Source organism: Python bivittatus, unplaced genomic scaffold, assembly GCF_059951505.1.
Source record: "Python bivittatus isolate LINGU-HERP-01145 unplaced genomic scaffold, Pbiv_v1 ctg000400_np1212, whole genome shotgun sequence".
Lineage (NCBI taxonomy): Eukaryota > Metazoa > Chordata > Lepidosauria > Squamata > Pythonidae > Python > Python bivittatus.
This window is the reverse complement of record NW_028277073.1, coordinates 8679395-8703559: the sequence shown is the minus strand read 5'-3', so window position 1 is coordinate 8703559 and position 24165 is coordinate 8679395. Positions and strand designations below refer to the sequence as shown.

Sequence of the window (24165 nt, the reverse complement as noted above, 5' to 3'; positions counted from 1 at the left end):
ACCTCCAGATACTGGGACAAGAGTTTAATAGCATTATCTGATCAGCCCAGGGTCAAGATGTATCACTGGGTATCATCAGCATACTGATAATATGTGATGGATGACCTCACGCAGTTGCCTCCCCTAGATGTTAAACAAAGCACTGAGAGCAGTGACATCCAGCATGTCAGGGGTCTTCTGGCTTGATCCACCCCCACCCCAAGACCAACTGGACCCAACAGAGAAAGTGGGAGAACCACTGCAACATTGTGCCTCCCTTTCCTAATCCCTGTAGGTGGTCCAGAAAGATACTATGATCAATGATATCAAAAGCCACTGAGAGATAGGGAAGAACCAGGATGATTATATTAGCCCTGTCCTGAGTCCACAAGAGGTAGTCAGCAAACCAACCAGTGGCATCTGATCTGAAACCTGTCTGAATTATCAGCAAAGAGGAATGCAGAGTAGATGAAAGATCTAACCTGAAATCCTATTGGGGAATCTACCATAATCAAGGCTAGAACACCTTGTTTTGTAAGTTTATGCTTGCTACAATTGGTGACAATTCCTTTATAGATTGTTAATTTGTAGTGGTTAAGGGATTGCACATACCAATGATGCTATGAGCTATACTGCTGGAATTGCCAACATTGCCAAGATATACCAATAAAGGGTGCAGAGGAGAGATCCAATTAAAAATAAATCACTGGAATAAAAAATGGCAACCTACTCCCGGATTCTGCCACAAAAAACGAATAGATTTCCACAACCGTGAAAATACCAACATGATGCCAAAAGATGAACCCAGAAGCTCAGATCAGAAGATGCCCCAAAACCTATGAGTTAAGAACAGATTGTAAGTATAAGTAGTGCTGCTAGTTATGATGCATTGAATTGCAGCAAAAGGACATCCAGCTGGTGATATGCTCAGGGGCAAAAGGAAAATTGAGTGCTACAAAGATTAGTAAACCATTGATATGTGGAATGTTAAAATCATGAAGCAAAGCATTTGTCAGAGCAGAAGTGCCAAGACTGAACATTGATATTCTGGAAAATAGTAAACTGAAATGAATTGGAATGGGTCACTTTACATCAAAGGAGGTTCAGGTATTCTATGAGGAGAAGAAAACAATCAAATACATGGAGTAACCATCTCTATTAATAAAAGGGTGATAAAATCAGTGCTCCGATTCAACCCTCCCAAATAGAGAATGATCTCAATTCAAATCCAATCTAAGTAAATCAGATATTCAGTGATCTCCATCTAAGTCTAGCTCCAACCACAGATTCAGAGGAAGTGAAAACTGATCAGTTCCATGGAAACATCCAATATTATCACCCCCTCCCATAAAAATGATGGGATACTAATTAAAGGACAGTGGCACTTGAAATGATAGGAAAATTTGGCTATGGTGTATGAAATGAAGCAGAATGCCGAAAAACACAGTTCTGCCTGAAAAATTCAAACTGACTATGCATTCTGCAAGGAAAAATGGGGAAATGACCTGGTACTGACTTCAGCTCAGATCATGAACTCCTTGCAAATTATAACTTAAACTAAAGAAAACATATAAAATAAAATAATCAGACGAATAAGATACAAGCTCAGCAGTATTCCATAAGATCATGTGCAGAACATAAAAAGCAAATTTAATGGATAATGTGATAGAATGCCTGAACAACTCTGAACTTCAATCGGTGGCATATTTAAAGATGAGACAAACAAAAAATATTCCAAAATGGAAAAATTAAAATAAGATAAAGTGGCAGTCTGCTGAAGAAAGCTGAGGAGTAGCAGAAAGCCAGAGTCAATTTGCCAGTCAAAATGCTGAATTCCAGAGAAGATCAGGAAAAAACAAGAAGTAATATTTAAATATGCTTTGCAAAGGATTGAGGATAACATTCAAATAGGAAGCCAAGAGATCCATTTAAGAAAATTACAGAAAACAAGGAAACTTTTCATGCAAAGATGGCCAGAATAAATGACAAATAAGCCAAAGATCTAAGGAAGATATGATGTGAATATATTAGAACTGTACAGAAGAGACAGCAGCAACAATAAATGTATGAAGACATTCCAAAAGTGAAATTAAGTGGAGCCTAGAATATGTTACTAACAAGAAAGCTAGAGGAAATGATGAAATACCAGCAAAACTGTTTAAAATCTTACAAGATGATACAGCTAAATTGCTACTTGCAGTTTTTAAACACATATGAAAAACACAGCTGTAGCCAAAGGACTGGAAAAGATTAATTTATATTCCAATATGAAAATGGGCAGTCTTAAAGAAAATTCTTACTGCCAAACAATTTTACTTATCTCACATGCTAGTAGTGCTCAAGATTTTGCAGTCTAGACGTCAACAATACATAAGATGAGAATTGCCAAATGTAAAAGCTGGATTCAGAAGGAGTAAAGCCATCTGAAAACACACTGTTAACACCTGATGGATAATGTAAAAGACAAGAGAGTTCCTGAAATATATCTATTTTTGCTTTATTAATTATACAAGGTCTTTTGGTTGTGTAGACTTGTAACAAACTGGATAGCCCTTAAAAACATGGGTGTGCTGAGCCATGTCTATTGAAGAATTTATATGATGTTGTTGTTGTTCAGTCATTAAGTCGTGTCCGACTCTTCGTGACCCCATGAACCATATCGTGCCAGGCTTTCCTGTCCTTCACTGCCTCCCTGAGTTTGCTCAGTTTCATGCTCATTGCTTCAGTGATGCTATCTAACCATCTCATCCTCTGCTGTCCTCTTCTCCTTTTGCCTTCAGTCTTTCCCAGGATCAGGGTCTTCTCCAAAGAGTCCTCTCTTCGCATTAGGTGTCCAAAGTATCTGAGCTTGAGCTTCATTATCAATCCTTCCAATGAGCAGTCAGGGTTGATTTCCTTTAAGATTGACTGGTTTGACCTCCTAGCAGTCCAGGGGACTCTTAAGAGTCTTCTCCAGCACCACAGTTCAAAGGCATCAATTCTTCAGTGCTCAGCCTTCTTTATGGTCCAGCTCTCACAGCCATACATTACTACTGGGAAAACCGTAGCTTTGACTATGCAGATCTTTGTCGGCAAGGTTACATCTCTGCTTTTTAATATGCTATCTAGGTTTGCCATAGCTTTCCTCCCAAGGAGCAAGCATCTTTTAATTTCATGGGTGCCGTCTCCGTCTGTGGTGATCTTGGAGCCCAAATAAATGAAGTCTGTTACTGCTTCCATTTCTACCCCTTCTATTTGCCAGGAAATTTATATGATGACCAGAAAACAAATAGGATATGGAGCAACTAAAGGGTTTAAAATTCAGAAAGAAGCATGCATATAGCATATGCAGAGTACAGGTAGTCCTCATTTAATGTCCACTTGGTCAGTGACGATTCAAAGTTACAATGGCACTGAACAAAGCGACTTACGACCGGTCCTCAATGTTCTGGCCATTGCTGCACCCCATGGCCATTCAAACAAAATTTGGGTGCTTAGCAACCAGCTCGCACTTGCAACTGGTTTCAGCATCCTGCAGTCATGTGATTACCATTTGCAACCTTCCCTGACAGCTTTCCACAAGCAAAGTCAATAGGGAAACTGGCATGGAAGGTTGCCAGGTAAGTCCCTCAGATAAGTCTCCCCCACACCCCCTGGCCTTTCTTCACTCACATGCACCATGCCCTTCTTCCCTCCTTCACTCTCTTGCATGCATCATGCTCTCCTTCCCCTGCCCTTCCTGCGTTTGCACTACTCTACAGTACCCCACTCCCCCAACTTGTGTTTGGCCTACTCCAGGCCTCACAAGGCCTCCCCCACTCCCCTCTGGTACCTCCACACTCCTTACCTAAGACTCCTGCTGCTTCCTGCTTTGACCTGCATATCTTGGGGTTATGATGGCAACTGGGGCTACCTGGATTGCCATCGCTAAGCAACACAGTCACATGACATTGCGCTTTACAACTGCATTGCTTAGTGACAGCAATCCTGGTCCCAATTGCTGTTGTAACTTAAGGACTATCTGTATATCATGAGAAATGTTGACAAAAAGAAACAGAAATTGGAATTTTAATTGCTGGGCATCAACAATTACTGATATGCTGATGATACCACTCTGATGGCTTGAAGCAAGAAAGACTTAACGAATGTCCTGTTTAAGATGAGAGAAGAAAATGTAAAAGCCAATCTTCTGATCAATATCCAAACAAACAAAAACCATTATGTCAGTAGGCAAAGCCAATCCAATGCAAATAGATAAAGGAACATTGAAGCAGTAATAGACTTTCTCTTCCTAGCCTTAGAAATTCACAGGGATAGTGACTTTAGCCATGAAATAAAGAGATGTCTCCTTCTTGGAAGAAAGATTGATGAATCTAGACAAAATCTTAAAGAGCAGAGATATCATACTGACAACAAAGATTGTCAAGACTATGGTTTTCCCAGTTGTAACATAAGATTGTGAAAGGCAAAACAAAGAAAAAATTATGCCTTTGTATAACAGCTGGTTCCCAGCCTAATTAATATTCAGGAGACTATTATGCAAACAGTCAGATGCAAGTTTTTTTCATTATCATTGAAAAGACCCCCCGCATCTCATGGGAACATAGGAAGCTGCTAAAAATAAATTCAGAATGTCTCCAACACAATGTATTAGGGAATAACTTTGTTCTAAATCGAAAATAGTTCACTTACTGAATTTCTTGGAACCCTATCCTTTTAATCTCAATAAGTCTTGCTAAAGAGTACTCTGTTTGAATCCTACTTGAAAAGAATCACTTTGGATCTGAAGTAACTGCCAAAGTTCCTGCCACTTGAATTGGCACATTGGGGTGTAATAAGAACACATCATTCAGTAGTACATAAAGTAAAACCAGACAGCTCACTGGAAACACCAATAATAAAGCTAAAGTTTAAATATTTTGAACACATAATGTGAAGGCAGGAGTATCTGGAGATGATCTTCATGCCTGGAAAAATCAAAAGCAACTAAAAAAGGAGGCAATAGAAGACAAGGTGATTCAATACCATTTAACAGCCCCACTAGACAGACTGGATCAGGAAATCAGCTTCACAGGAAGGCTAAAACTACTTTTACTTGAGATAGGCTATACGAATAGAATAGAATTGCAAGTCTGATTGTGCTGTACTTCCTCCCCCTTCTTATATTACAGTGAATCTGGGTGGTGTCTGCCTGAACTGCTTCTGAATGTTACAGTATCTTATTTCTCTGGACTTAAAAAATGTTTCAGCCCCTTTTGCCAAGATAATGGTTCTTGCATATTTCAATCAGGGCTTTCTTACTTTCTACACCATCCCTGAATAAACAACCAAACACGAGCTCGAAAGAAGTCATAGTTGCAGGCAGTCCTGGGAAATGATGTGCATTGGAGTACAAAAAATCAGAAGTGGCTGTACAATTCAGCAAGAACAACATGAGACAGTAGGAAGCGGGCAATTAAAATTTCATCTTACTCCTTATATACAGGATTACCCTGGCAAGCCTGTTTATTGATTTATTATAGGCTGCCCCAAACATGGAGACATATAAGTAAGGGTGATGCACACGTAAGGAAAAAAAATTACATTAAAAAGCTAATTGGCAGAATTACAAGGCAAAAACTTGCTGAAAAGGAATGGTCTTCAAAGAATAAGGGTGTAGGGGCAGGACGCCTGTAACTATCAAGAAGACAGCCAGCTTCGCTTGCACAATGTTCCCACAAAGAAAGGCTCCTTATTGTCTTGTCAGCACAACACAAAGGGATTTTGAATTAAAAAAAAGAAGACTCCCATTCCCTTAAAAATCCATGATTTTAAAGTTTTCCTCTGCTAATAAATATTTTGTGCATAATATTGTGTGTAAATATTCATGTGTAAATATTGTGCATAATATTTGTGTGTAAATATTGAACAATATTTACAAAATTGTCTGTTGTAAACTGTCCAGAGAATACTATTACTGGGCACCATTTATCAGTGTGGTAAATTAGTTGGTTAACAATTTGGCATCTTAGGAATCAGATGTGACTCCTACATATCTTGGCCCCTGCCATTGAAGGCCCGATCTGAAATGTTTTCAGTTACAAGAAACAAATTTTCCACATCTGAAGATTCTATCCTGTGTTTGCAATCTGGTTTTAAGATGCATTTTAAAATTTATGCATTTGTTTACAACATTTTAGACTTCTTTTTCAACTATGTTGGTTCTGAAAGTGATTCATAGCAATAAATTCAGATGTATAGGTAGATGATATTGATTTTACATTGATGAATCTCATAAAGTGTACCTTGAGAACATATCTACTGAATATTGTTAATCTTCTGATCTTGTAGAAATTTTGAAAAAGAGTAACAAGCTACTACCAGAATATAAAGTGCCTTCATTTCTTTTCTTGTTTTTTCTTGGTCAAATCTTTTATTAAGAAGTATAAAAAGTACAATTAAAATACAAATCAGAAGATATAGAAAAGAGAGAAGATAGAACTAAAAGAAAAAGACAAAAACTAAAACAGTGAGATCAAATAGAAAGATGAAACAAAAAGTGACTTCCGACTATCTCCAATACAGATATAAGTACAAATTTTTAAAAAAGTTAATCTCTTACCCCTATTTAATCCTAATTCACATTATTTCTATCAACACAAACCATCTAATCATTAAATCCCACAATCAAAGCTTCATTTTTTCCCAACCCAAGCATGTAATCTAGGAAGGGTTGCCATGAGGAGACAAATTTAGAAACAGTATTATCTCTTATTAAGGCTGTTAGCTTTGCCATTTGAGTCAAATCCATTAATTTAATAGTCCACTCTTCCACTGTAGGTATTCGTGAGTCTTTCCATCTTTGTGCATATAACAGACTTGCAGCTATGATCATATATAGAAGCAAAGGTCCGTATTGTTTCTCCAGTCCTTTCTCCATCAAACCCAGTAGGAACAATTCTGGGTTTTTTTTAATATTCACTTTAAGAATTTTTTGAATAACAATGCGTATCTGGTCCCAAAATTTTTTAGCCTTTTCACAAGTCCATCAAAGATGATAAAAGGTTCCTTCACCCTGTGAACATTTCCAACAAACATTTGTTATACCAGTATATATTTTTGATAACTTATCAGGAGTTAAATACCAGCGGTACATCATTTTATAAAAATTCTCTTTTAAGTTATAATTCAATGTAAATTACAAACCTTTGTTCCACATATTTTCCCATTGTTCCAACATGATATTATATCCAAGATTTTTAGCCCATTTAATCATACAGTCCTTGACTTGTTCATCTTCTAAGTTCATCTGTAACAACATCTTATACATTTTAGCAATAACATGCTCATCATTTATACAGAGTTGAGTCTCAAAACAAGATATTTCATTAACAAATCTGTAGTTCTTTTTATCCAACTTAAAACGTTCAAACAATTGCATATGAGTAAACCAGTGACATGTAAAACCTTCTAATTCTAACTGTTCTCTTGTTTTAAAACTTGGTTCACCCTCCTCAAAATTTAATAAATCTTTATATTTTAACCACTTCATTTCTCCCACATTTTCTCTTCTAGTAAATGCTTCCTGAGGTGACAACCACAAAGATATATTAGGAAACAGGCTTACTTTATATTTATTCCAGATCTGCAGTAAGGCATTCCTAATATAATGGTTCTTAAAATCTTTATTAACTTTAACTTTATCATACCACAAATAGGCATGCCACCGGAATCTTAATTCATGACCTTCAAGGAGTAGTAATTCTTTATTCTCCAAGGTTATCCACTCCTTCATCCAAAGCAAACAACAAGCATCAAAATACAGTTTTAAATTAGGCAAACCCAAACCTCCTCGTTCCTTGGCATCTTGTAACAATTTATATTTAATTCTCAGTTTTTTGCCTTGCCAAATGAACTTAGATATATCTCTCAAAGTGCCTTCATTTCTATCAAATCAACAGAGCTGCTGTCCAGCTGTCATGGCCCTTTGCCTTCTTTTTCATTTCTTTATAGTTGGGCCAATGAAGGCAAGCCCTGGCCAAGCAGATGTTCTTTAGATCGGGGTTCCTCAACCTCAACAACTTTAAGATGGGTGGACTTCAACTCCCAGAATTCCCCAGCCAGCATGGCTGGCTGGGGAATTCTTGGAGTTGAAGTCCACCCATCTTAAAGTTGCTGAGGTTGAGGAACCCTGCTTTAGATGTTCTTTGCCCAGCTCACAATATGTTGTAGTATATCTGAGTATTAACACTTCAGAATGCCTTATTGCTTCCAGCAGTGCCAAGCTGATGATAGAACAACTTGGCTTTGGTGCTATGAGGTGAAGCCAAGAGAAGCTGAAGCAGTATTTTATAATCTAAATGGGGAGCTGAGTCAGATAGATGGACAGGCTGTGACCTGAACCCAACTTTTCTACACATTTAGTTTATTATATAAAAATATTTGGTTTTTACAGTTCTCTCACAAAAAATTATCTGGTTGAAATTTCTTTCATGGAAAGTTGCTGGATAGACTTCTGAGATGAGAGAAGGAGGAATTGTGATCTACGTATTAATTAATATTATGAATTATCAATATATAATAATTACTCATTGTTTTACTTGATGAAGTGTGATATACTTTGATTATGACAATATTCGGTATGCTGGTGTCCCTGGAGTAAAGTAAGGCAAGATGACAGTTGTGGCAGTGTGATTGAAACCACACCCATTTGTTTGTGTATGATATCTATGCACATACAAAAAGGTTGGGGCTTCAACCACACTGCCATGACCACCACCTTGTTTTTTGTTTTTGTTTTACCTCCCCCACCTCCCACCCTACCAGTGCCAGTAGGGTACATACAGTACCCTAAATAAGGATCAAGTATCCTGCAGATCCAACAAAGATTTGAATAGACAAGCTTGGGGCACTCTAAAATAATATGCTGTCAACTTAGAATCCCAGTTTTATTCAGCCCACTTAGTTGTCAAAGGGTGGTTTTAAGTAGTTGTTGATACTCAGTTTTCTTCTGACCTATGATGCACCCATGAATTCTAGGCTCATTAGAATCAAGTTAGATTCTCCAAATAACCTGAATTTTACTTTCCTAGTGTCGGCTTAATTCAGATGGTAGCTTGCCTTGATTCTTAATGCAAGTCCTTATTTTTATTACCTGGTGAAGTCAAATTTATTTTAGATTATTGCTTTAGCAGAATTGATTACATTCTGATCTTTGCTAGTGATTTCTGTCAACTTCTGAATTAAAAGTGACTGTTTTACTCTCACACCAACTTAACCATTCCTTCTGATCTTTGCTAATTTCCAAACCTTCTGTATTCTTCTAGTCTACTGACTTGAAAATATGTGGCCCAAACATGCTACCTTTATTCTTTCTCCCTAGGTTCTAGTTCTTAAAGGAACAGAGGTGATTGTACCTGCTTTACGCACTTTTGCAAATTAGATGTTTGATTTCTGAATGGAAAATCTTTTCTACCTTGTTTTCTACAATGTTGAAAGGGAAAACATCAGCTTAGACTAATTTATAATCAATATAGACACAGTAATTGTTCTATCCCACTCAGATAGATGTAATATCCCAGATGAAATATCATCCCCAAGATGAACAAATTAAAAAACATTTAAGAAAAGAGGAATCCACTTCAGAAAACAATGGAGCTCTTTGATTTCCTTCTTTTTGACCTACAACATCAAATTGCTCTGAGACATAGCTGTAGGGTCTCTGAGTAATCATGAGCAATTATATGATATAGAGATACTGAAAACTACTGTTTTATGGCAGATGCTGATGTCAAGTCTTATTTACCTAAATTAATACAATCATATTTTTGAATGCATCTTGGTTGCAAGCTATTGTTATCCCTATCCATATGAAGAGTGAGAAAGATGGCCCTGCCATTTACAGACCTATTAGATTGCTTCCCGTAATTGATAAAACTGTAGACTCCTCGTTTTGTTGGAAACAAGATACTTTGAACAGAGGACAGATAATACAGGATAGAGGATAAAATGATGTCAGCTTTAGGAAGGCTACTTCAATGTTAGATGCTGTAATATTTTAAAGTTAGCTGAAAAATACGTAACAATATTTGGTAAGGGTTTGCATTTATTACCTTTATGGATTTGAAGTCTACCTTTGATTCTGTTCCCAGAGAAATATTACAGGGAAAATTGAACAACTCTTACAGTATACGGGCAAGAGATTGCTGTATTTAACCTTTTGCTTGTGCAGAATAACGCAGCATAATGTAATATGAGTAAACTATGGTACTAGGAGTAACTTGACCAATCCCATATCTGTCTCCAAAAGGGGTATCTCTTTGCTTTAGTTCTGTTTTAACTTCTTCTCAATTATGTGAGTGTAGGCTGTCTCCTGCCTTTCGGTCACCTAAATCGACTCATAATAGAATTCCACTATTTTATGCTGATGGTACAGTTTTTCTATCATTATCCACGACTGAGTTGAAGTATATCTTGTAAACTCATTTATGCCTTATTGTTCAATGAATCTCTTAACCCTCACTGAAAACTGTAAGTTTATGCAGTTTTCCAATGGCTTCCTATGGATCTATGATTGATTGGAAGATACTTTTCTGTGCAAGTTCAGCATTTTTAATACTTTAGCATCATATTCCACTCCTTTCTTGGGTACATCAAAAATGTTTGTGGTACTAGTGCAACAGCCATAATGACCTCCTCCTTCTTTTATGATGTGTGTGTGTCCATGTGTGTGTGCATGCTCTTCATGTCAGTCTTGGCTCCTCGTGACTACAAGGATAAGTCCAGGGATGTTTTACATCTGTAATTTTCCAATTGTTCAAAACTCAAGTGTTGTTTATGTCTGTTTAGATGCAGAGTTTTGATCTCTGATTGAAAAGGTTATTTCTTTGTTCCACCATTTTTGTTGCACCCAAATGTGCCCCACCAGCTCTTTTGTACTGAGAGAGGTCTTTCCTCTGTAGAATATAGAGTATGACATTTTTTTAAAATTATTGGGTGAAACTAGCTTGCCACGATTTGACTTCTCGTTACCTATGCTGTCCTATATTTAATAGAATTGTTTTGTTGATTCTGGACAATATGTTAATTATAGGCCCTCCTGTGATTTTTTTTTTTTTTTAGACTAGATCATAGTCAAATGAAAATCTTCATGAATCTTTCTGTTGAGGAAATTGATATCTGGCACTCACTGTCCTTGGGCACATACAATATATTTTCTACTTTCTCTTGATTTGTCTTTTATCAGGACTGGGTATTTATATTTACCTGACTCTTCTCACCCTGTGTTTTACCTCCTTTCAGTTCCCTTCAGTTAGCCCTAATGGATAACTACTTTAAAGGCATCCCCTACAATAACTTATTTTGCCTAGATGAGGAAGATGCATATAGATATGTGTCTTCTGTTTGTGATTCTTTCAGGCATATGTGAGATATATTTATTACTTAATATTAGTTAGGTTGCCTAGAAGAACATTTGATTGGCATTTAACTTTTTTACTTGAAAACTGGATCAAAGTGCATTAAAGTCAATCACTAAGTTTTTGGTAGCAGCTATGCTAGTAGGTAAAACTGGCTAACTGGGCAAATCCTTTTATTGTCCTACTTTGCGTGTGTTTATGTGTACGTGTACAGCTTTTCAACTTGGAATATAGCTTTGTTCTTGGTGTTTTAGCTTTTTTATTGTTTACTTTTGTATTGATTATATATGTGTGCGTGCGTGCTATATACCTGACAATTAGCTTGGACCTTAATAATCTTGGTCCATTGCTTTGTTTCTATTAATTTAATTGCCATTAATTGCCATTACAGTATTTCATTGATTGCAATAAAGCTAAAACTACCCTTGATTACAAATATAAATTAGCCATAGTGTATATTGCACGTAATACAGTTGCTATGAATTTATATTAGTGGGGGGGGGGTGGCTTCTTTGCTTCTCCAGAAACATTCTCAGCTCTGGTAGGTAGTCATGTTTTTAAGACAAAAGAATAGTTTGATGGTAGGAAGCTTGCCTGACTCTCTTCCTGAATCTTTCTTTCAAAAATGTTAAAGCCAGTGTCAAAAAGTTTTTCAGTAGTATTTTTCCCACTTTCAAAGATATAAAATTCTTAAGATGCCTTTCACTTTCCCTCCATTGATAGATTTGTGGCCATCATTTTCTATTGTTCTCTTTCCCTACTTTTTAAATATCTGTTTTAGGAGTAGACATACAAAACATTTTTTTAATATAAATTTCTTGTTGGGAGCAAATGCAATGAGTGTGTATGCACACACTGGCTCATATGCCACTGCCATAAATTTACTGAATACTTATGGCATAAGCAAATAAAGTGAATTTTCAGTTGGAGAAATGAGATAACGTACTGTTCTTAGGTTAAATATAAATATAGAAAGTTACAGTTCCTGTTATCAAAGCTAGTCTCCCCCAACTAACTGCATTTTCCCAAACTCATTTAGACAAGATGACTTAAACTTTACCCCATCATTTACAATAAGATACGAATGCTGCGAACAGCCTTCTTCTGTATCTGGCTGCCTTGATTTGTAGGATTCCACTTTTAGGTTCTAGGATAATGTTGATGTTTCAAAAATGATTTGCTGAAATTCCATCAGCTCAGACCTCTAAACTGTTTTGTTATTGGCCTGAGTACCCTGCCTAAAGCTGTGACATGACACAAAATTACCATACCTGGTCTGGAAAAATCACACTTACAGTTTGTTGTATCTGTTTGCTACTATGTAGTGACCACCCAGATTTCTGCAGCCCAAACATAGTAGGTAGCCATGCTATGACCTTTCTTCAAACCTTCTGCTTGTTCTCAGTCACTTGTTTGGCCTTTAGGTCTCTTCCCAGCAAAGGTCTTTCAGACTAGGAGGTCTGCTCCTCTCTGAGTTCTGCATTCTTCAGCTACCAATTCCAGTCCTCTTAACTTGTCAACTTGAATAGTTCTTCTCATAGCAACTAGAAGACAGACAGCCACAACTGACTTAGGTCCCAGACACTGAAACAAAGTCAAGTTTCTGGTCTATTTGGTGCCGTTATAACTTCACCGAGAGTTACTCATCATAAATAATACAAAACATCGCCAAACATAAATTCAGAGATAAAAACACGTTTCTTCACATCTCTCCCTCTTTGCAGTAATCTTCTGCAGCAGCCAGCTAAATCAAAGTGTAAAAAAAACTCATCCAAGAATCAAATATGCAGCCTGAAGTCACTGTGCCAAGACCCACCCCATTTTCCACATAATCTTAAAGAAAGAACAGCAAAGCAAGTCCTGAAGACACAGGATTTGAGAAGAATGTGCAAAACATTTTGACTTTGAAACATTTTAACAATGAAACAGCTCTTTCAAGCACTCTATGCTTGAAGTGAAAAACAAGGATAGAAAGAAAGTAAGGAAGGAAGGTGTGCTTCAATAGTTTCATTTCCAGTTCAGAACTCAAATAAAACTTGGTCATTTCAATAGAGCGCCCAGAGTGTTCTGACCATAAAAAGCAATTTCACCTTCAAAGCAGACTATTTGGACCTTGAGTACTCAGATATTCTGAGTATCTCAAGCTGGAAACAAAACCACCTCTTTTGAGAGCTATGTTCTAAGGTCAGAACAAGGCACTGAAGATGTTTCAAATTTTGTTCCAAGGAGCATAGCTTTTCCAGAACATTCTGAGTCCACAGTATGGCTGTTTTCTTCTAAGCTTGGAACAAAATCTCTCATTTTATGCATACTCGTAACATTTGGAATCTTTTCTGCCATACAACTTTTGGATTGCCTAAGGATGGTGTGACTTGGGCATTGATTGTTTTCTTCTTTCCTCACTATCTTGTGTTCTGTGAACAGAACTAAATTGTTCAGCTGCAACCCACAAACAGTTTATTCAAAATAAACATACTTCCTTTTTGTCAGATGGTCAAAGGATTCCGTTGTTAGGACTTAACTCTGTCATTGCCTGAATTTTTGCCACATCTTTTTGCAATACTGTTTTTTAAAGACAGAGAAATGGAAAAGGAATTCTAAAACAGAAGATAGTTAATATGGAATTTTATCAGTAATGTTAATTGTATAACATCTATAAGTTCGGATGTTTCAATCCATCATTTCATGAAAAAGTGTACTGGTTACAAACACCAAAAAGAAATGTCAAATGTTCCCATTGGTGCACTCATTTCACACAAAGTAAATTGTATCAGACTTCTGCAAAGATGCAAAAACTATGATGAAAAGAATCATAGTGTCGTTTTAAACACTGCCATTGAGCAGATATACAAAACATAATACCTAACCCTCTAAAGTTTTTTTTTTCTTTTAAAGGATGCTTTACTTTCTATGTGCTTTAGACCAGCCTTCCTCAAATTTAGCATCCTCCAGATTGCTAAGTGATCACTCTCGGTCAGCAGAGGACAGAGTAAAGAGGATGAGAGGACATGCAATACAGTAATTCATGCATATGGTTTGAACTAATTGTGCATTAAATCTAATGTCGGCCCAGTTACCATTTCTGAAATACGTATTGCATTGGCTTCCTCATCCTTTACATTTTGGTAGGTGAAATGAATCCTGTAAGTTTGGGTTCTATGCATGCCAGCATTTTATTAGTTAATAAAGCTTAAATATAAAGCTTTACTGAGAAATTGTGCAGCTCTGCTTCTGAACAATCAATGTATGTGTGTGTGTAAGGGAGTATTACTTAAAAAACAGCAGGTACAATCAAGGTTTATTTCTCTCTGTGTGTAGCTACCATGTAGATGGGAATAAAATGAGATTTTGTACCGTAGATGTGACTTTTTTTGAGATCATAGTTTTTGATCAAGATATGAAACTGAGGTATCTAATCCTTTCCCTTCTTGCCCAAAATTATTATTCTTTGTGTTTCACATTTTAGGTTTGATTTAAGAAGTTGGAATTCTCTTGCTGATGATTATCCAAATCTTGCCCAATGGTAAATGTGCAGACTTCATACACACTGAGAATACAAGAATGAAAGAAAAAAACTGGCATTTTGTTTAAGCACTCATATTCTGATAACTTGAAATGTGATAAACTAACTTGTCACCTTGCCAATATAAATGTCTACCTGTTCCAGAAAAAATAGCTTTTTAGACTTCTCCACCTCACCCCGCCCCACACACTTTCTTTTTTGTTAGAGAGCTATGGATGTTCTGAAAACCTCGGAAGGCTGGCTGGGCCTATCAACAGTCTGAACATCTCTGCTGAGAAAAGTTGCTTTTACTAACATTTGTAAGAGTATTATTTAAGGCATGCCTATGCTAAAATAATTTTTAAAACCTTCTACACAATAAATACTTTAAATCAATCTAAGGGCCATGTCCAATTTAGGCTTTTGAAGTAAATTAAACTGATAAAAAAAAAAAAAAACTTCTCCCAACAAAATAATCATATTTCCCTTCCAATGCAAATTTGATTACTGGCATCTGAACAAAAAATGGGTTCCATCTGTCTTTGCACCCGCACTCAGAATAACAGATATCATTGGCTGCAGACTACATTAGCTTTAACATTTGCAAGGCCTCTCCTTATTAGGAGGCAATTCACATATAGTTAACTTAATATTAGGTTGACCTGGCTAGCCTGAATTAGCAATATTATGATTCCTATTCCTTTAGATACTTTATGAATATGAGTAAATTCTATTGCCAGATCAGTATCAGCCTTACCATTAAGCAGAGTGGGGAAGCATCTTCAGATGGCAGAGGTGAGGGGAAAGAAGAAAAATGGCAAAGTCATGGAATGACAATACTGTATGTATTGTCAATTTGTCCTGCACTGCCTGAGATAGCTTGGTGCCTTCAGATGTGATGGAAACCACTGTCTCATTTCCATTATTGAAATAAGATTCAACCTCCCATCTAGTCAGCCTAAATCCTTGCTACAGGAAGCAAAGTATCTTGAGTCAATGTACAGATACAACAAGTCCTGCAAGGTTGAGTGGCAGGTCTCAGGAATCACATAAGACCTTAAAAAAAATCTCAGAATGATCGTCTATATTCCTTCCTTATCCTGATTATTTGTTCCAAACAATATTCCAGAATATTTGTCTGGCAATTTCTGTTTGGAGTTTGAGATAACACTTCCTCATTTTGCCTCACCCATGTAACTTGATACACCCATTCAGAATATCATTGTACATTTAAATACAGTCAGTGATATTTTAAAGAGAGCTAGACATATTAGGAGGAGGAAGTGAAGAATTGTGACTATTCAGAATTTGAATCTACTTTTGTCAGGGTTTATTTTGCAGTTAGAACTGAATTGCAAAGTAAACCCTGAAAAAAAGTAGATTCAAATTCTTCCTCAACAGATTCCATGGCTATTGACAAAATTAAAATAAATAAATAAATGTGCAAGCCAATTCTGCAATCTACACAATGACATTTGGGCAGAAATCATCATTCAGCTGATGGTTGAACCAGAAGATGTGTTATCTTATTCATGAAATGCTAGGATTTCCTGTAAATATAACACCACTCTGGTATGTCCATATTCTCCAACTGTATAAATGCAAGTAACTGATCAAGAGCGATTGCATTATAACATTCTCCACCCATCCTTGAATCAACAGAAAACCACACTGGCATGAAATTTGCTTTCTCATTGCCAATTCCTACTCATCTCAGTGCCTCTGTTCTTAACCACTGGAGTCCCTTGACTTCCTTCCAAAGAGTGGTTGTCAAAGCCTAACAGATTTGATGCACTTTGATACTACTTTTGCAGTGTGTAGGAAAAAAGGGGAAACAAATTTTTATACTGTTGCTACTAAGAATAAATAAGCCTGTCTCTTTATGGGCTGGAGATAAGATGAAGGCAATGCTGTGAGGATACGGCAGAAAAAGATGTTGCCAGGGCATCTTTGTGCTACAGTTAAGTGCAGTTGGGGAAAGTCCAGCATCCTTACAGCTTATGTTGATTATTGTACCTACATGCCTAATAGCAATAACCTAAAGATATTTAACTATCACCTGTTGTGGTCAAAATCTGTCTCACCTAAAGCAACCAAATCACTTTGAAGATACAATATAAATTTATTAGCATGCAAACAAAAAAGCAGTGTACACTGGACCCTGAGCAAAGGCAGAACCACAGCTTACGTAGCTTGGCCTACTACATTGCAAAGGCAGGGCAAAGAGAAAGGCAGACACAGTGTTCATTACAGCATGGCATTGGAATGTTTTTGATCAACCCATCTTGGAGACCTTATTATTATTTATCCCTTCCTACTAGGTCAGCATGGCAGCTGTACTATCTCTGAGATATGCTTAGTGAATATAAATAATTTGGTTTACTGGGCCACAGGTTCCTAACTGATTCCTCCCCTTATCGCCACCCAGGGTCTATTCAGCTTGCTGTGATTGCGTTCTTACGAGGGCACTTTAAGCAGTTCACATCTGTGTGTGTGTGTGTGTGTGTGTGTGGGATATCTCATAGGTTTGGTAATGAATGTAGCTCATGTGCATGAGGGGGTACCTTTTACCATAACACACTACTCTACATGGCTGGTTAATGTACAGGTGTAGTATTGTTCCAAGCAATCAGAATATTTACCTCTCTCTCATCTCTATTTATCTCCAAATTATGCTTGCCTAAAACATGCTTAAACAGCAATGCAGTTATATTACTGTTTCTACCCATAATTTAGATGATGAATGTTGAGAAGATATTTGCTCACATCTCAGGAAAATATAATGAGGAACTTTGTCTAATGCACACAAGTTGATGGATAACATATGCCCATTCACTGGATGGATGATATGTGTTCTAGCATTTGCTGGACATAATCCCTCTGCATATTTTCTTGCAAGTAATGTCTATAAAGTTCAGCTGGGCACATATCATGAGTACAGGCAAACGCTTCTACTGCTCAGCAATTCTTATCAGTAGTTTTCTCTTCTGAGAGTAATCACCCATGAAAAAATGACTTGTCATTCTTCCCTCTGTGCTACTTTCACATTGCTACAAATAGAGTCAGTATCAGCATATCCCCTTTCAAACCAAGTGAGACTCCCTACCAGTATTTTGATTAGTCCCAGCAGAAAACTTTACAAATGATGTGATAGGCTGATAGCAAAATGTACTTATGCAGCTTCCATGGCCCTAAAGTCACATCTTTGTCTCCCCACTGGACCTCATCTGAATCATACTCAGTGGGATCTCTCATGTAGGGTGAAGATATGATAGCTTCTTACAATTTCACAAAAGCTCTAGAGATATCTGCCATCACGTATCTACCCATGAAAAGCCTGAATGGAAGATTTTGCTAAGATAGGGTGCTTCAAGAATAGACTTGTCATTATCAGGGAAGAAGAGGAACTGATAAAGAAACTTCTTTTGTTGGAGCACCTCAAAACCTCAAAAGAGTATTTTCATAGCAGCTAAATACGTTCATAACCACATTCACATGGAACCAAAGGACTTTCCTTCCTTCCTTCCTTCCTTCCTTCCTTCCTTCCTTCCTTCCTTCCTTCCTTCCTTCCTTCCTTCCTTCCTTCCTTCCTTCCTTCCTTCCTTCCTTCCTTCCTCTCCTACATTACAATCATTATCACTTCCCGGCCCTTCCTGAATCTTTAGACCTAATCTTGCAACAGCCTATTGTGGTCTTTAGCACAGATACTGGGAACACTGACAAGAACTGATCAGCACTCCCTCAGTGAAAGTGAAAGCCAGTGAAACTGCACCAAAATCAGCTAGCTGCTGGTGCCCCCATCCTTATCCTCTCCATCCTAGCTAAGTAGCATGTGTCCTGGCAGCAAGGCAAAAAAAAAAAAAAAGTGTTGGCTGGCTGGCAAAGACCAATGAGAGAGTACCAAGTTGACTTGTCAGCAGTCGGAAATGAGGAGTTCCAAGAAATTGGGAATTGTCAGGAGTTCCTGGCAATAGAAACCCAGCCCAGTGCAAAGCCCCAAGTGGGAGTATGGAGGTAGGTTGATCTGTTGCTGAAAACCCAAAAAGGAATCAGTTGACCCTAGTTAACCAATTCCTAGGAAGGAAGATTTAGGTTCAAAGAGTCAATCTTGCATAAGTTTAAACAAATCCTACCAAATCAGTTGTGGTGAGAAGTAGTGACACAATATACCTTGCCAGTACACTTCTGATGCATAGGCTCATGGGATACCTGGAAAGAGTGGATGGCAAACAGGACCCTACATTCCTTAAATGATTTATTTTGATTCAGTTAGCATGACTCTATGGGTCAGCAGAATCACCAGTGAGAATAAATTGAGCTATAGGGCTACCAGATCTAGGCTTAAAATCCATACCTCCCCTAGATGGCAACAGAGACTTAGAATTTTCTCTGCCTCTTTGCTGCCATCCTGTGGTTATTTATGTTTTAGCAGCCCAGGTTTGATAGCAGTACTGAATTAGTTGTCACTGATTGGGATAAGCATATTGTGCAAGCATGGCCATGACACTTCTTGTCTATCATTTTTATCTTCCTTTAAAAAGTTCAGGGAGTTTATGTGATTTCATTTCTTAAGTTATATAAATGGGAATGACCACTATTGTTTGATGCTATGTTTTTTTTTTTTTTTATCTGCGCTCAATCATTACTGACTCTGCAGTGACTGCTTGGACGAGTCCTTGCAGTTTTCAAGGCAAGTGTTTCGGAAGTGGTTTTCCAGAGCCTCCTTCCTAGAGCAGAGCCCAGCTGGCGAGCGCAGGAGGTGGGGTTTCCGTTGCTTCGCGCCCTTTTTGGGCGAGCGCGGTTTCACGCTTACCGGCAACTGCTCCCGACTCTTTTTGCAAGGCGCCACCAGCATTTTTCCTCCCACCGGAGTGAGAGTCCCCATTTATCTACTCACGTGAGTTTTCGACCTGTTGGGTTGACAGGAACTGGGGAGGAAACAGGAGCTCACCCTGTTTAACACGAAGGCTGGACTCGAACCACTGAAGTGTCAGCCATTTCTGGCTGGCAACTTTCAGCATCATTAAGCCACTGCGCCACTGTGTCCCCCTTGATGCTATGTTTACTAATCCCATAATTATTATATAAACTCATTAGTGTCTTATTTAAGTAATTCTACATTTCACCCCCCTAAATTAGCCCAAAGACATATTAACTTATTATTGTATGCTGATGATGCAGTAATCCTATCATTAACCTCTATTGGCCTTAAGAGAGCTTTGAATTCACTTATAGATTACTGTATTGAGTAGGAATTAATAATGAATTATACTAAGACTAAGATCCTTACTTTTTCTAAGCGCCCTAAACAAAGAAGTTGGAATTTAGGTGGACAGTCCATTGAGCAGGTTAAAATCTTTAAATATCTAGGGATAGTTTTTCAAGCTTCAGGAAATAGAAATGCCCATCTGGACTATGTAACCTGTGATGCACAGAGGTCTGCCTTAGCCATCCAAATCTATTACTTTTCCAAAGAAGCACAGTTTATTCCCGCTGCAGTTAAGTTGTTTGCAGCTAAAGCTTGAGCACAACTGTTATATGGGGCCCAATTAGGACCATACAACAACATGATTACTTTGGAAAGAGTTCAAACAAAATTTCTTAGAAATATCTTCCAGGTACCAGCTGCGTTCCAAATGCAGTACTCTGACAGGAAGCAGGAGTCAGCACACGTGAAACCAATCTTTGGATTAACATCTTTACCTACTGGCTAAAATTACACCATAACCCCAGTAGACTGACCCATCTAATACTGGCAGATAACTTTGAGATGACCTGGAAAACAGCTATCCAAAAGAAACTGAGTCTCTATGGTTTTTCCAACGATGCCATTTTGGCTTTAGAGTTTGATCAAGCCAGGTCACTATTAAGGCAAAGGATCTTAGATATAGAAGGCCAAGCAGAAACTGCTGTCTTTACCCATAATATAATTGCAAATAACCAAATTCTAGTGAATAAACCAGTCTCATACTTGTACCACATTACAGTTCCAAAATTCAGGAGAGCTTTATCCTTAGCCCGATTTAACGCTCTCCCTACAGCTGTTCTAGAAGGAAGATGCAGGAAAATCCCTTATGATATTCGATACTGCCCCTGTGGTAGAGGTGCCATTAAAACCACAGTTCATGTTCTCTTGTATTGTCAGTTTTATAGGGACATTCACTTTCAGCTGATTACCCCTCTTTTATTTAAATTCCCTGGGCATTCCGATAATTTTTATTTGTATTATTTGTTAAATAATCAAGATAAATCCATTTCTTTAAAAGTTGCAAAATTTTGCTACATAATGTGTAAGCTTCGCCCGCAAATGGTTGCTAATAGTTATTGATGAAAGGGGTAATATTGTTGTCTGTTTTGTTGTATGTATTTTTATTGGTCAATGACTGAAATAAATATGATGATGAATCCCATAAATGTCACTGTGTTTTTTCTGAAAACTCACTGCTTTTCAGAAGTTGAAAGAAAGCTGAGATGTTGGAAGTGTCTTTTTTTCACCACCACCTTCATTACGATTATTACGAGCATTCAGGTTTGTTCCCATGGTCATATTTATGAGTTGTAAGCAAGAACTCTGGGCAGCATGATGAATTTATTCTTTCAATTTTTCCCAAGTCTGACTCCTCAGCAGGACCAATATCCCCACAACATGTTTGACTAAGAGTCAATGAGCATGTTAATGTATTGTAGGAAATCATAAAGAGTACAAGTAACCCAGTTTATTGAAACCCAGAGCAATCAGGCACAAAATTAAACTAGTTCTGCCATTTGGGTTGTGGGAATATTGGTCAGTTGATCTGTTACATGTATCTAGTCCTCCAAGAAAAAGAGATGGTAGAAAAAAACACTTAAGGAAACAATCTCTCCATTACAGAACTTACCATCAAGGCCTGGTAGTACAGAATATACCTCCCATGACTTCTGCTTGGGGGATAGTGATGACACATAGTCTTGCTAGTAGTTTCCTGCTGCAAGGGTTCATGGGATATTAGGCATTCCCTGGAGAAAGTTGGATTTTTGACCCAGTTAGTCTGTTTTCATTTTGCCTGTATACCTGTAAAGAGATCTGATTGGTCTATTGGCTGACTACCTTTTGGGAAACAATGCCACACTTTTCTTACCATAAATCAATGTTGAAGTAGTGCTTTAAAAAAAAAAAAAAGCCTACTGAATAGAATTTAGTGTGAACAAAATTAAAACTACTTTTGGTTATTCCAAACAACAAAATAATACTAATCTGACTGTTTAAAAATAGCACTCTCAGTTTTTACTAGTAAAGTTGCTTTACATTTTGTCTTCACTGAAAACACTCAGAAGAATAATCTAATCTGAGTTCAAATAAATGACCGGTTACATTCTACATAGGCATACACAGAACCTTTACTGACATTGTGCCATTTGCATTTTTCTTCTTTGGAGTACAAATGGAGATGGCCCTGGTGTTTAAGGAACAAATGAGCAACACAAATTCCTTTTTGATAATCAAGGAGAAGGAACATCAAAAACCTATTTGGAAGAACAAAATCAATGCTTTCCTGTATACTAGTGCAGGAGGCAGTCATAAGGATCTTGCTAACAGGTAAAAGAGAGAGGAGAAGCTTCTTCTCTAACACTAGCAATTGGCTGCTTTCTGAAACAGAAGAATTGAAGGATTACACATCAGTGTCTATTTCCTAACCTTAATGAAGCCAAAATGAAGAAAAATGTGTTGTGATGTCACAATGCAATCTCTGGCCTTTCGTACATCATGATCTGGAGAGAGGGGGGGCTTTGACAATTTTAACAACTATTGCCTGATAAGAATATCCCTCTTTTTTGTAAGATCTTGGATAAATGGTGATAATACAACTCTATTTCAAGGGATGCTTTGCATCAACTGTCCTTGGGCATTACAATGGACCTTAAGAAAATTATTCTCATGCAGTTTTTGTAACAGAAAATAAAGTCTCCAATTTCTCACTGAGGCCTTTAGCTTTTTCCAAAATCCATCATGCAGGATAGAATCAAAGGCAGATTTAAGATCAATAAAGGAGGCACATAGGGCCCTATGAGGTTTAGCACTGCATTTTTTCATCAGATGTTAAAATACCAGGCAACAGTCAATTGTAGACTTGCCAATTCTAATTTTTTTTTTCAGATGAATTGCAAGTTTTAACCTTGCTGAATCAACTCTGCATATTTGGAGTAGGAAGAAGGATCATACGATGATTCCATCTTTCCTGCAGAATCAGTTTTAAAAAAAGATATCACTGTAGCATTTCTACTCAGCTTCTTGGGAACTGAATAGTGTGGGCTTGCAACACTCCATCTTGTCCCTTTGCCTTTTAACTTAGCATAACATGTCTGTGTATATAAATCTGGACAATCACTAGATGTCAGCAAAGAGTTCACAAACATTTCAGTAAAGGATGACCCTACTTTATTGTAATCATTAATACATAGCCTACAGCTGTAAGCAACTCACTCATAAGACATCAGAATTGGCAACATCTGGACCAATGGAGGAAAGATGTGGCAAGAGATGCTGGAAGATTCACCATGGAGAAAATGCCCAGTGAATTGGCTGGAGGAGCACTGAGAAATGGATAGAATCCAGTGGGCCAGGATACAAGAAAGATCCCACCCAGAAAGAGACAGGGAATAATGAGAACTGCTTTATGAAACTTTGCAAGTGCCAGGTATTTTGGAGGATGGAGAGCACTCTACAAAGGTATCAAGAAGTTAAATTCATTTAAAATGTGCAGTGTTTTAGTATATACTTATTCAGCCTCTGAGACTGTTCAATCTGGAGCATGTGGGTAGGACAGAGATAGGGTAGGCTGTTTGATTCTCAGGGAATAGTAGTCAACTGTAGACTTGCCAGAGTGGATCCCTGTGAAGGACAAAGTGGGAATTCATCCCATTGACTTTAATAGCATAGTCTTGTTTGAAGTTCTTATATATGTATAGTAGGTATAAGAACTAGCTATCTGTACATCTGTATAGTTGTGCTTCTACCTGAAACTAGTAAAACTGCTGTATGTTGTTCACAACTAAGCTGTTTGTTTTTTAAATATTTTACTGCATTTTTAGGAGGGAGAAAAATGATCTATTATGCCCTTCCTGGATGCAGACCAGGACTAAGGCTGCCCTCCCCTTGCAAGAGCCATTATGAGTTTTTGTTCAATATATAGATTATTTATTGTGATTTTATTAATTACTCTTCATTTTCTTTGTAAGCTGAGTGGTTACATTTCATAACATGGAAAGGGGAATAATAAGCAAACATTGGGAAGTTTTTCCTCTTGGTTTTAGTCAGTTACTTAAGGCAGA

At 37.5% G+C, this 24165-nt stretch overlaps 1 long non-coding RNA gene across 1 annotated transcript in view; it reads right to left on the bottom strand.

The window, feature by feature from the left end:
- Positions 1-8765: 8765 nt before the first annotated feature.
- Positions 8766-24165, bottom strand: part of LOC148215180 (uncharacterized) — a 50270-nt gene continuing 34870 nt past the window's right edge. The window contains exon 3 of the long non-coding RNA XR_015796707.1: positions 8766-12898. This is a non-coding gene — a long non-coding RNA (uncharacterized LOC148215180). The remainder of the gene's footprint in view (positions 12899-24165) is intronic.